The sequence below is a fragment of the Nicotiana sylvestris genome, chromosome 9, assembly GCF_000393655.2.
Source record: "Nicotiana sylvestris chromosome 9, ASM39365v2, whole genome shotgun sequence".
NCBI lineage: Eukaryota > Viridiplantae > Streptophyta > Magnoliopsida > Solanales > Solanaceae > Nicotiana > Nicotiana sylvestris.
Window position 1 is genome coordinate 152,458,056 of NC_091065.1, and position 13,038 is coordinate 152,471,093.

Here is a 13,038-nt window from a genome sequence, read left to right on the forward strand (position 1 = left end):
GGAGGAACACCACACCAATTGGTTTTGGGAAAGTTTAGTGGCTTTAAGTTAATAATAAATAAATTTATTTACTTTAACGTGAATGTCGAAACGAAGTAACACTTGGGCACTGTTCTCTGCTCGTAGGGACAAAACTTGATTGGGTTGAACACATGATTGTTTTATGGAAATGTTTCTTCTCTGGTCACTGCCTTTTGAAACCAGAGAAATGGAAAAGCAGTAAGAAACAAAAGAGGAAATTGAATAGGCTTCTCGATTGGGCTGCAATAATGGTCACTCCAAGTACGGGTGACGGGCACTGCAACTGTGTCGAGCTGACCGGTGGCCAATTGGCTATAACGGTGCACCAAAAGCTATACAATACTAAGTGTTAATATAAAGAATTTCTACGCTATACATTTATTTAATAACAACAAAGCATACCTACTTATAGCGAAAATAAATTGACGTCGTATATGCATAATTGTTTAAAAATCCCTTTGCAACTTTTTGGATGTTAGTACTGTGTTCTTTGTCTTTTACCTATTACCATATTTGTATACGGTCGAGAACGAATGCCTTCGATCTAAATACTTGAGAGGTCGTCCGAAGTCCGAGTTCGGGTAAGACCAAGTTCGAGATCGAGGGACCAAACTCGATTTCGAAGGCGAAGCACGATGCATACCGAGGTCGAGCGTGCTCGACCCCAAAACCGTACCGTTATGGATTTGTACCAGAATGAGCTAGATTCCTGCCACGTTCCCAAAGTCGTGGCGCAAATCCCGGAATAGGATTGTACGATTTCGTACTAGGCAGTTAGACAAATGTACCAAGAATATCCCGTACTATAAATGAAAATATTCCTTATTTAGGGCTCCCCTATTATATGAAGGGAACCCTAATCATATGTAAGACATCTTATAATCACTGAGAAAAGAATATACGCTTTGCCTTTTTTCCTACTGTTCATCAGCATTGTCTTTTAGCTCCATTGTTCTTGCTTTATTTTTATTACTTAATTATTCTTACTGCCTTCAACTACCTCGGGGTCACTAAGCTCGAGGCTACTGTTGCTTTGTAATATTGGTTTGATTCACTTCTATCTTTCATTTCTACTCCATATTTCTTAATTATTAATTGGTATTGAATTAAATCACATATCTTTAAAACCACTAATCAAATTTAGTTGTTACTCGTATTTTTTGAGGTAAACAGTTTGGCGCCCACCATGGGGCTAAAGATAATAATGATTATTTCTTTACTGATTCTCATTACACACGTTGTTTTTACACTTTTTCTTGTCAAGATTTTTTGATTCTCAGGCTGAAACATGTCTAGCACACAAAACGCACCTGTCCATGACAACAAAGGTCTTGGAGAAAACAACAGTATAGGGGTCGGTGTACCACCAATCAACCCTGAGGAAGTGTCAAATATTGAGCTAGTTGATATCAGTTCACATAATATTCTAAACGCGGACTCAGGCACAGATCCCGTAGGGAATGAACGCAGTGAAGCACGATCTGGTGACCAAGGAGAATGAGGAATGAGAGATGGGGGAATATCTTCCAAGTGATATTTGAGATGCTGCAGGCTCAAAAATTTGCCATCACTAAAATTCAGAGTCAAAATAAGACCCCGAGCGTAGTTGAACATGAGAATAATCGACCTGCTGAACCAGAACCGGAGAGCTCAAACAGAAATAACTCGGGGACTGACCCCACCATCATGAGGATGCTCGAAGAGCTCGCCAAGAGGATCGAGACCAGAGAAGAGAAGATTGAAGAAAATGACAAAAAGGTGGAGACTTACAACTCCCGTGTTGATCAAATATCGGGGGCACCTCCGGTCTTTAAAGGTTTAGATGCCAAGAAGTACATGCAAAAACCATTCCCCGCAAGCGCAGCTCCGATGCCCATTCTAAAGAAGTTTCGTATGCCCAATATACCCAAATATAACGTGACAAATGACCTTAATGAACATATTACTTCATACACGTGTGGAATCAAAGCAAATGACTTGAATGACGATGAAATCGAGTCAGTGTTATTGAAAAAGTTTGGGAAAACACTATCAAAAGAAGCTATGATTTGGTATCACAACTTAGCTCCTAAATCTATTGATTCATTTGCTATGTTGACAGACGCCTTCGTGAAAGCACACGCCGGGGCCATAAAGGTGGCCACGAGAAAATGGGTCGTCTTCAAGATAAAATAGAGGAACGACGAGATGCTAAGGGAGTTCGTGTCTAGGTTTTAGATGGAAAGAATGGAATTTCTGTTGGTCTCCGATGACTGGGCAGTTTTGGCCTTTATGCAAGGTTTGAATGAAAGGAGCTCGATTGCATCTCGACAGCTAAAGCAGAACTTGATCGAATATCCAGCTGTGACATGATCGGATGTTCACAATCATTACCAGTCAAAAATTATGGTCGAGGATGACCAGTTAAGAGCCGCCTCGGGCTTAGTTCATCCTAACAGATTCATAGCCAAGGCCCCGAGGGACCCAGATCGGGAATCAAGATTCAACAAAGAACGGTATCAACCATATGCCGATCGAAGAAACAGCGGCCCGAGCCGCAATGCTCCTTGGAGCGATCGTAAAAGCGACCGAGGTCAAAGTTCTCAGGGAATCATGAGTAAGAGCAGGTTCGATAAGCATGTCGACCAAGTCGAGGCTCCTCGATTGTCAGAGTACAACTTCAGCATAGATGCGTCACGGATTGTCTCAACTATTGGGAAAATCAAAGATACCAAGTGGCCCAAGCCTATTCAGACTGATCCTTCTCAAATAAACTTGATGTGCAAGTATCATGGAACACATGGTCATCGAATAGATGATTACAGACAGCTAAGAGAGGAAGTGGCTCGTTTGTTCAACGAGGGCCATATTCGAGAATTTCTAACTGATCGAGCTAAGAACCACTTCAGGGAAAGGGATGCAAGGAAAACTAAGCAAGAGGAACCACAACATGTAATCTAGATTATCATTAGAGGGGTTGACACCCCTCAACGACCTGTGTTCAAGCGCACCAAATTATCAATCACCAGAGAAAAATGGACTCGAAGCTGTAGTCTTGAGGACGTCTTATCATTCTGTGACGAAGAAGTAGAAGGCATATCTCATCCTCACAACGACGCCCTGGTAATCTCTATCCTTTTGAATAAAATTCAAGTTGTGTTTTAGTGGATCCAGGTAGCTCAACAAACATACTCAGATCGAGGGTCGTAGACCAACTCAGTCTGCAAGATAAGATTGTACCTGCGTCCCGGGTCCTAAATGGCTTCAACATGGCAAGCGAAACAACAAAAGGAGAAATTGTCTTGCCAGTAAACGTAGCCGGGACCATACAAGACACGAAGTTCCATGTCATCGAAGGTGACATGAGGTACAATGCACTCCTCGGGAGACTATGGATACACAACATGAGGGCAATGCCTTCAACTCTTCACCAGATGATGAAGTTCCCGACAGAGGAAGGAATAAAAACAGTCTACGGGGAGCAACATGCCGCAAAGGAGATGTTTGCGAACGAGGAAGTGGTGCCGATACTGGAGCCTTTGAACTCGGAGAAATCAAGCACCGGGGGTAAGAAGGTGGCCAAATAACAATCACCGCCTCCATCCTCGGTGTAACCGGAGTAACAGGTAATCGAAGATGAAGATGAGGCTTTCCTTACTCCTCGAACCTTCGTAGTTCCCGAAGATTCCGATGCAACCAAGTCAACTATCGAGGAGCTGGAGCAGATCTTTTTGATCGAACATATGCCCGAGAAAAAGGTATACCTGGGAACGCGATTGACCCCCGAACTCCAGAAAAAACTCATTCAATTTCTTATTGATAATATGGATTACTTTGCTTGGTCCCATTTAGATATGACAAGGATTCCATCGGATCACTGTGCATCGGTTGAGCTCCGATCCCAGGTTCAAAATCGGTAAAGCAAAAAAGGAGGCCTTAGTCCGAGGTAAAACATGCTTTCATAAAAGCCAAGGTAACTAAACTTCTTAAAATAGGATCTATACGGGAGGTAAAGTACCCCGAGTGATTAGCCAATGTAGTTGTAGTTCCTAAAAAAAGGAAAAACTTAGAATGTGTGTAGACTATAAGAACTTAAACAAAGCATGCCCAAAAGATTCTTTCCCACTGCCTAACATCGATCGTATGATCGATGCCGTGGCCGACCATGAGATCCTAACTTTTCTCAATGCCTACTCCGGGTACAATCAGATTTAGATGAACTCGGGGGACCAGAAAAAGACTTCGTTTATTACTAAGTTTGGGACTTATTATTATAATGTAATGCCCTTCGGGCTAAAAAATGCAGGGGCTACGTACCAACGCCTAGTTAACAGAATTTTCAAAGAGCAAATAGGTAAAACAATGGAAGTTTACATTGATGATATGTTAAATCCCCGCGCGTAGAGGACCATTTGACTCATTTGCAGGAAACATTCGAAATCTTGAGAAAATACAACATGAAGCTCAATTCGGAGAAATGTGCCTTCGGAGTCGGCTCGGGTAAGTTCCTCGGCTTTATGGTGTCGAACAGGGCATTGAAATTAACCCTAATAAGATCAAGACCATTGAGTAAATCACGTTCATGGACAGTGTGAAGGCCATGCAAAGGTTGACAGGTCAAATAGCTGCTTTGGTTCGATTCATTTCGAGGTCATCAGATCGGAGTCACCAGTTATTTTCCTTGCTTAAAAAGAAAAAGGATTTCGTATGGACCCCTGAATGTTAGCAGGCCTTAGAAGAATTAAAGCAATATCTGTCGAGCCTGCCTTTGCTTCACACCCCAAAGGTAGATGAAAAACTTTATCTATACTTGGTAGTGTCCGAGATAGCGGTAAATGGAGTACTAGTTCGAAAAGAGCAGGGTACACAATTTCCTGTTTATTACGTAAGTAGAACTCTAGGAGATGCTGAAACAAGGTACCCTCACTTAGAAAAATTAGCACTTGCATTGATAAGTGCATCTCAAAAGTTAATACCATATTTTCAATGTCATCCTATATGTGAATTAACCACCTACCCCCTTCGAAATGTTTTACATAAGCCCGAGCTATCAGGCCGACTGGCCAAATGGGCCGTCGAGCTTAGCGGGTACAATATCGAATATCAACCCGTGAACGACCATCAAGTCTCAAATCTTAGCTAACTTCAGGGTCGATTTTATGCTGACCCTCGTACCCGAAGTGGAGAAAGAACTCCTACAAAGCTCGGGTACAACATCGGGGGTATGGACCCTTTTCATGGATGGTGCCTTGAATGTGAACAGGTTCGGGCTCAGCATTGTCTTAAAACCACTCACGGGTGATACCATTAGGAAATCTATCAAAACTCCAAGATTAACTAACAATGAGTCTGAGTATAAGGCCATGATTGCGGGTCTCGAGTTAGCCAAAAGCTTGGGAGCAGAAGTCATCGAGGCCAAATGCAATTCTCTATTGATGGTGAACCAAGTAAATAAAAGTTTCGAGGTTCAAGAAGATAGAATAAAACAATACCTGGATAAGGTACATGTAAATTTGCACCGCTTCAAGGAGTGGACTCTGGATCATATGCCCCGAGAACAAAATAGTGAGGCCGATGCACTTGCTAATTTAGGATCCTCGGTCGAAGAAGATGACATCGTCCCCAGGACTGTCATCCAATTACTGAGGTCCGTGGTTGAAGATGGCCATGCCGAGATAAATTCAACAATTTAAACATGGGACTGGAGGAATAAGTATATCGACTATTTGAAGAGTGGAAAACTTCCATCGAAACATAAAGAATCGAGGGCCTTGTGAGTCAAGGCTACTAGGTTTATATTAGATGAAGATAGAACATTGCACCGAAGAACTTTTGATGGTCCATTGGCGGTATGTCTGGGGCCGGGGGATACCGATTACGTTATTCGAGAAATCCACGAAGGCACTTGTAGGAATCACTCCAGCGCCGAGTCTTTGGTTTGGAAAGTCATCAGAGCAGGTTACTATTGGGATAACATGGAAAAAGATACTAAGGAATTTGTCAGAAAATGTGATAAGTGTCAAAGATTTGCGCCAATGATCCATCAACCCAGAGAACAGCTCCATTCAGTCTTATCCCTGTGGCCTTTCATGAAATGGGGAATGGACGTAGTTGGACCCTTGCCAACGGCCCCAAGTAAATCTAACTTTATTTTATTTATGACTGATTATTTTCTAAGTGGGTGGAAGCATAGGCCTTCGAGAGGGTCCGAGAAAAAGAAGTGATTGACTTTATCTGGGACCACATCATATGTCGATTCGGGGTACCTGCCGAGATCATATGTGACAATGGAAAGCAATTCATCAGGAACAAGTAACGGAGTTCCTCGAAGCACATAAAATAAAGAGGATTTTATCAACACCGTACCACCCGATTGGAAATGGGCAGGCCGAGTCAACAAATAAAACTATCATTCAAAACCTAAAGAAAAGGTTAGACGACGCAAAGGGAAAATGGAGAAAAGTTTTACCCGAGGTCCTTTAGGCATATCGGACAACATCAAAGTCTAGCACGGGGGCCACCCCGTTTTCTCTAGTATATTGCTCTGAGGCCCTCATCCCCGTCGAGGTCGGGGAACCCAACGCTAGGTTTTGACATGCATCAGAGGAATCAAACCACGAGGCCATGAATACTAGCCTCGAGTCATTGGATGAAAAGCGAGAAGCTGCGCTTGTTCGGATGGCCGCGCAAAAGCAAAGGATCGAAAGGTACTATAATAGAAGAACCAACCTTTGACATTTTTGAATCGGGGACTTAGTTCTATGAAAGTCACCCTCAATACTCGAGACCCTAATGAAGGGAAATTGGGCCCGAACTGGGAAGGACCGTACCGAGTCCTTGGAGTCATCGGTAAAGGATCTTACAAACTCAGCACAATGGAAGGTCAACAACTGCCAAACAATTAGACCATATCATTGCTCAAACGATACTACTGCTAAGGTACTAATTAATTACAGATTTTCGATCAAAGGCATACGATCTCGAATGCATAATTTTTTACACGAAGACCTTAGGTTTTAAAGCATGCGTTGCACTCTTTTTTCCTTAGATCAGATTTGGTCCCAAATGGGATTTACCGGCAAGGTTTTTAACGAGGAAACAATTATGTTCTACCTAATGAAAACCTAACAGTATCCAAGGCTTATTTTCAATCAACCTCAAATACTAGGGGCATCACCCTTGGAGGTTATATTTTTGAGAAAAATACTTCACGTCTAAGAGGGCATCGATAGGAGAACTTTTTAATGGGCCAAATGGTCAAATAAATCATGTCCATATAGAATAGTCGAGCACCGACGGCAAAACATGTTCGCATGTATCAATTATTTGAGGAAAGAATTCGGTTTATATCAAAATTACTTTGTATCTCAAAGAAGCTTACTATCATACGAGCTCTACACTTACAATTCTACGGAAAGCGGCTCAAGGGCTAAAGCACCCCAAAAAACTCGGGGACTGTCAATAACAGGCAATACATCTGAGTCATCGTAAACACGGACCCATAAGACCTCAAAGAGGCACCCCCTCAAAATAAAGTCCTAGGTAATATACTCGGGGACTAACTCTTCGGACAAGTTCGAAAAGTTATCGGGAAACAAGTCAAAGTGACATACCCGAAGGCTACGACCATATTAAAGACTACAGTCATATAAAGGCTACGACCAAAATAATGCGGCTCGAAGACGTCCGACTTCTGCCATAAATTAAATGCCTTCTAACATTGAAAAAACGGTTAAATCAGGCTACCCTCGGCAAACGCAAAATATAAAGGGCTTCAATAAATTTAGCCCTCGAAATACCTAAGGGCTTCGATAAATTCATCCCTCGAATAATTTAAAGGCTTCGATAAACATCAGTCTTCGGAAAAACCTCAAGAGGTATTTGGTTATGTTTACACAAACAAATTACTAATAAGGTTCCGATACGTCGAACCCTCGAAAAACCCAACGGGTACAAAAAATATATGCTATGGCATACAAAATGTTTACTAAGTCTTTAACCGAAAAAGTGGGAAAAATTATAGCCATATTAGAGGCCAAAACGGCCCAACATAAATAGCCTAAGGGCCTATGTCTAAGAGCCTAAGGGCAAACTTAAAGAGCCTAAGGGCCGATATATAAGAGCCTAAGGGATAGCTTAAAAGAGCTTAAGGGCCAAAAGCATATGAAAATTCGAGACTTCGTTCTCCCTCAACTCGGACCCAAGAGTCCCATTGTTCCGAGCTCATATCAAATTAAGGATTATCTAAAACCTTAAGGGGTATTATATTGAACAATGAAAACCTAAGGGTTTATTACATTATGAGTCCAAATCATTACTCAAGTTGAGTATTTGAATCATTGAAATTTTCCAACAAACAGGGACAAATAAAATTCAACACAAGTCGAGGATAGAACAAAAAGATACTTTATATTCATAAGGAAAATTTACAAAATATATTTACAATTCCCACAAGGGGTCCTTGCACAAAAAAGAAAACCTAATCTATTTTCGAGGTCACACCTCGGAGCGTCATCTTCAGAAACTGCATCTTCAGCAGCTCTATCTTCGGGAGTTTCCTCTCTCTCGGGACACCTTCCTCATCCCCGGAACCACTTGCTATATCCACATCATCAAAGGAGATAAGAAACCTAGCATCGGTTTCCCGCGCCTTTGCCTAGACTATCTCCTCGGCAAGGTTGAACCCTCGGGCATGGATTTCCTCAAGTGTTGGCGGCACCACTGGTTTGGCCGACGGGGAGGTGGAAGAAGATGATACCTCATCCTTTTTAGGGATCGTTTTAGAAATTTTGGCCATAATTGTAAGCTAAAGGATACGGGTTGCACAGGGATTTGGTGTTTCTTAGAAGAGCATGGTGTTTTCCAGCGCTTGAAAAGGCAATGGAAACCAGTAATTAGAGAAAGAGATGAAGATGATAAATATGTAAAGAAAGAGTAAAGTTCTTTACTCAGAAGAATCGCCTCATATTTATAGATGGGCAATGATGGTTCGATGGCACCAGTGGCCGAATAATACTAATGTGCATTCAATGTTTTGGGGAAACAAATTGACGGGACATTTTGGTCACTTCGAATGTCTGAATCACGGAAATGACATCATCGCTAAGGACTTCGGGAAAACGAGGATCAAACTGTTTCTTATCATCTTATTCTAAAAAATGCGGGGACTATCTGTATACGATTGAGATCAAATGCCTTCAATCTAGATACTTGAGAGGTCGTCCGAAGTCCGAGTCCGGGTAAGACCAAGTTCGAGATCGAGGGACCAGACCCGATTTCGAAGGCGAAGCACGATGCATACCGAGCTCGAGTGTGCTCGATCCCAAAATAGTGCCGTTATGAATTTGTACTAGAATGACCTAGATTCCTGCTACGTCCCCAAAGTCGTGGCGCAAATCCCGGAATAGGATTGTACGATTCCATACTAGGCGGTTAGACAGTTGTACCAAGAATATTCCGTACTATAAATAGAAATTCCTTATTTAGGGCTCCCCTATTATATAAAGGCGACCCCAATCATTTGTAAAACATCTTATCATCACTGAGAAAAGAATATACGCTTTGCCTTTTTTCCTACTGTTCATCAGCATTGTCCGTTAGCTCCATTGTTCTTGCTTTAGTTTTATTACTTAATTATTCTTACTGCCTTCAGCTACCTCAAGGTCACTAAGCTCGAGGTCACTGCTGCTAAGTAACTTTGGTTTGATTCACTTCTAGTTTTCATTTCTACTCCATATTTCTTGATTATTAATTGGTATTGAACTAAATCACATATCTTTAAAACCACTAATCAAATTTAGTTGTTACTCGTATTTTTCGAGGTAAAAAATATTGTTTTTACACGAAAGTTTATACGATATCATTTGTAAGTGTCCCTCGGATATTTTAATTCTTGGCTTTGCTAGCATCATGTATTTGTGTAGACATCCACTGAAAGAATACATGACGATAAATCCTTGAAGGTCATGGTTGTGGCCGAGTGAGGGCACATGAGGGCCACAACGGCTGAGCTTGATCTAACTGGTACCCAATTGGCTATAGCAATATACCAGTTGTCAGTTGAAGTTATACACTCAAAGTCTTTATATTATCAATTTATTTAAAAACTAACAAAATGTAACTATCTTAGGTGAAAATGAATATAGAAAGGATTTTAAAACCTATTATGACCGATAAATTATTCTGCTAGCATACACTATCCGCACATATGTCGACATCTGTGTATTTTGTCATCTTCCTTATTGTAATAACTATACCTCTTACCAACAAGTCTCTTTGCATGAAAAAGGGGGCGAATCTTAAATCAAGCAGTATCCATTCGTGCAAGACCTCAATAGTCTAGACCGGTGCCCCTAATGCCTATGAGCTAGATATGTAAAAATTTCACCTGTACTCTGTTTAATCAGCCTCATTTAATTTTTACCTACTTTTTAAAAAAGTTTAATTGATACCTAAAGCATAAATAACTTCACAAGTTGCTTTTTTCTCTACTTCGCTTGCTCCTCCTCCTCTTCCTTCTTCTTAGTTGCGATACAAACAGAGGTGCCATCATTTTTATATGCTATTTAAGAGCATGTTTTAAGGAGGTTTACGCTGTTTTACAATAGTGATCTGTTGTGGCATTCCTTTCTTTGCTATTGCTTAGGGATTCTTCATTTTCTTGTTCTTCTTAGTTGTGAAATATGTTTGTTAGATTTGTTTTGATGATTGAGTTTGTTCTTTATGATAATTGAATGTTATGTTTCAAATTTGAGCTAATTGAGTATAGAATTAGGCATTGAATTATGTGTTGGATTCATGAAATTCGAAAAATTAAATTTTGTTTCTAGGCAATTTGAACTTCAAACTAAAATGCCTTAAGTGTATGCAAAAAATTGGTGTGATGATCCAAAAGGTCATCACTTATTTTTAAAATGAATTCTACGTTCTGAGGCCTTAAAAACCTCTTTTAGTATCACCTCGATTTGTGTGTTCAGTCCGGGCGTGTAGCCGGAAAGCCTATATGTGAAAATCTGTGAAAAATGATAAATTTTGACTATAAAATGAATTAATTTGACTTCGGTCAACGTTTAGGGTAAACTGATCCAGACCCGTAATTTGATGGTCCCGGAGGGTCCGTAGGAAAATATGGGACTTGGACGTATGCCTAGAATCGAATTCCGAGGTCCCAAGCCCGAGAAATGAATTTTTAAAGAAAATTATTTTCTGAAATTATTTATAAGGTTTGGAAATGAATTTTGATTAAAACTTGATAGTATCGGGCCCGTATTTTGGTTCCACGCCGGGTACAGGTCTTATATGTGATTTAAGATAATTCTGTGATGTCTGGTAAGTAACGGACTTGAAACAACGTGAATCGAATAATTTTTGAGAAAATTGGAAATTTGAGGTTCTTGAGGATATTTCATGATTTTGATGCTAAATTCATAGTTGTTGATGTTATTTTAGTGATTTGAATGCACGAGCGAGTTTGTGTGATGTTTTTAGGTTGGTGTGCATGTTTGGTTTGGAGCCCTGAGGGTTCGGGTGAGTTTTGGATAGGCCACAGGGTGTATTTTGGACTTAGAAAATTGCAGATTTTTCAACTGTGCATAGCAGGCCTGTAAGCTTCGCATTTGTGAAGCCTGGCTTGCAAATGCGAAATCGCAAATGTGAGCAGCTTGTCGCAATTGCGAAAGAAGCCCAGGCCAGCTCCATCTCGCAAATGCGAGACTATCTTCGCAAATGCGAAACTTCCCAATTTGGCCTATAATCGCATTTGATGCTTGGTTCGCAATTACCAGCTCGCAAATGCGAGCCCCCCCTCGCAATTCCCAAATTAGCAGATTGCGAATCCCTATTCACATTTCCCACATCTGCAACCTGCAACTTTTATATTTAGACAAATATTTAACCTATTTTTACATCATTTCAAAATACAAACTCCCTAGGGCGATTTTCAAGAATAACTCTTCTTCCAAATCGGTTGTAAGTTAATTTTAACTCATTCCCTTCAATCAACAATATCTTTTAACATGATTTCAACTCAAAATCAATGATTTTCATGGGGAAAATTGGGTGTTTTGGGTAGAACCTAGGTTTTTCAAAATATTGGGGATTTGGACCTCGATTTGAGGTCCGATTTCAAAACAAATTATATATTTGGGTTCGTGGGGGAATGGGTAATCGGGTTTTGGTTCGAACCTCAGGTTTTGACCATGTGGGCCCGAGGGAAATTTTTGACTTTTTGCGTAAAACTTTGGAAAACTCATTTTCATGCATTGGAGTTGATTCATTTAGCGTTTATTGATGTAATTAAGTAACTTGTGGCTAGATACGAGCGAATTGGTGGTGGAATCAATGGGTAAAGTGATAATTGAGACTTGAATTGTGTTCGTGGCATCGACATAAGTGTTTGGTCTAACCTTAGCTTGAGGTATTAGGAGTCGAGTCCTATTTGCTATGTGGTATTTGTCGAGTACGACGTATAGGCATGGTGACGAATATCTATACGTTGGTGTCAAGCATGCCCATGAGTCTTATATTGTTATTATTATGGCTTCGTTGTATTTTTCATGCCTTGATGAAGATTTCTATTGTTGAGCAAAGTTTGTGGAAGTAATTGTGATATTTGAGTATTGAGGAGTGTTGACTTAAGTTGTACAATGAAATGTGAAAGTATAAGCGGAAATTCAACCTTTTAGAGCATTGTCTCAAAGTTGTGAGGTGAGTTGTGAAGTAAAAGTGAAAAAGTGAAGAGAATTATTATATTATCTCCCTTGACGGGAATTTGTTGTTTTTGATGATTATCTCCCTAGCCGGGATGTTGATGCTTCTTTTGATGTTATTCCCTTGTCAGGACTTGATTGTTGAACTATTGTTCTCTTGCCGAGATTCTTATTGTAATTTCATTTATTCCCATGCCCTATTATTTGTGATTATTGTTTGGGTGAGGAAGAGTGTTAAAGCACGAAGGGTGATGCCATGTATTGTTTTGGTGAGAGAGCGTTAAAGCACGAAGGGTGATGCCGTATATGATTTGTGAGGAAAGAGTGTAAA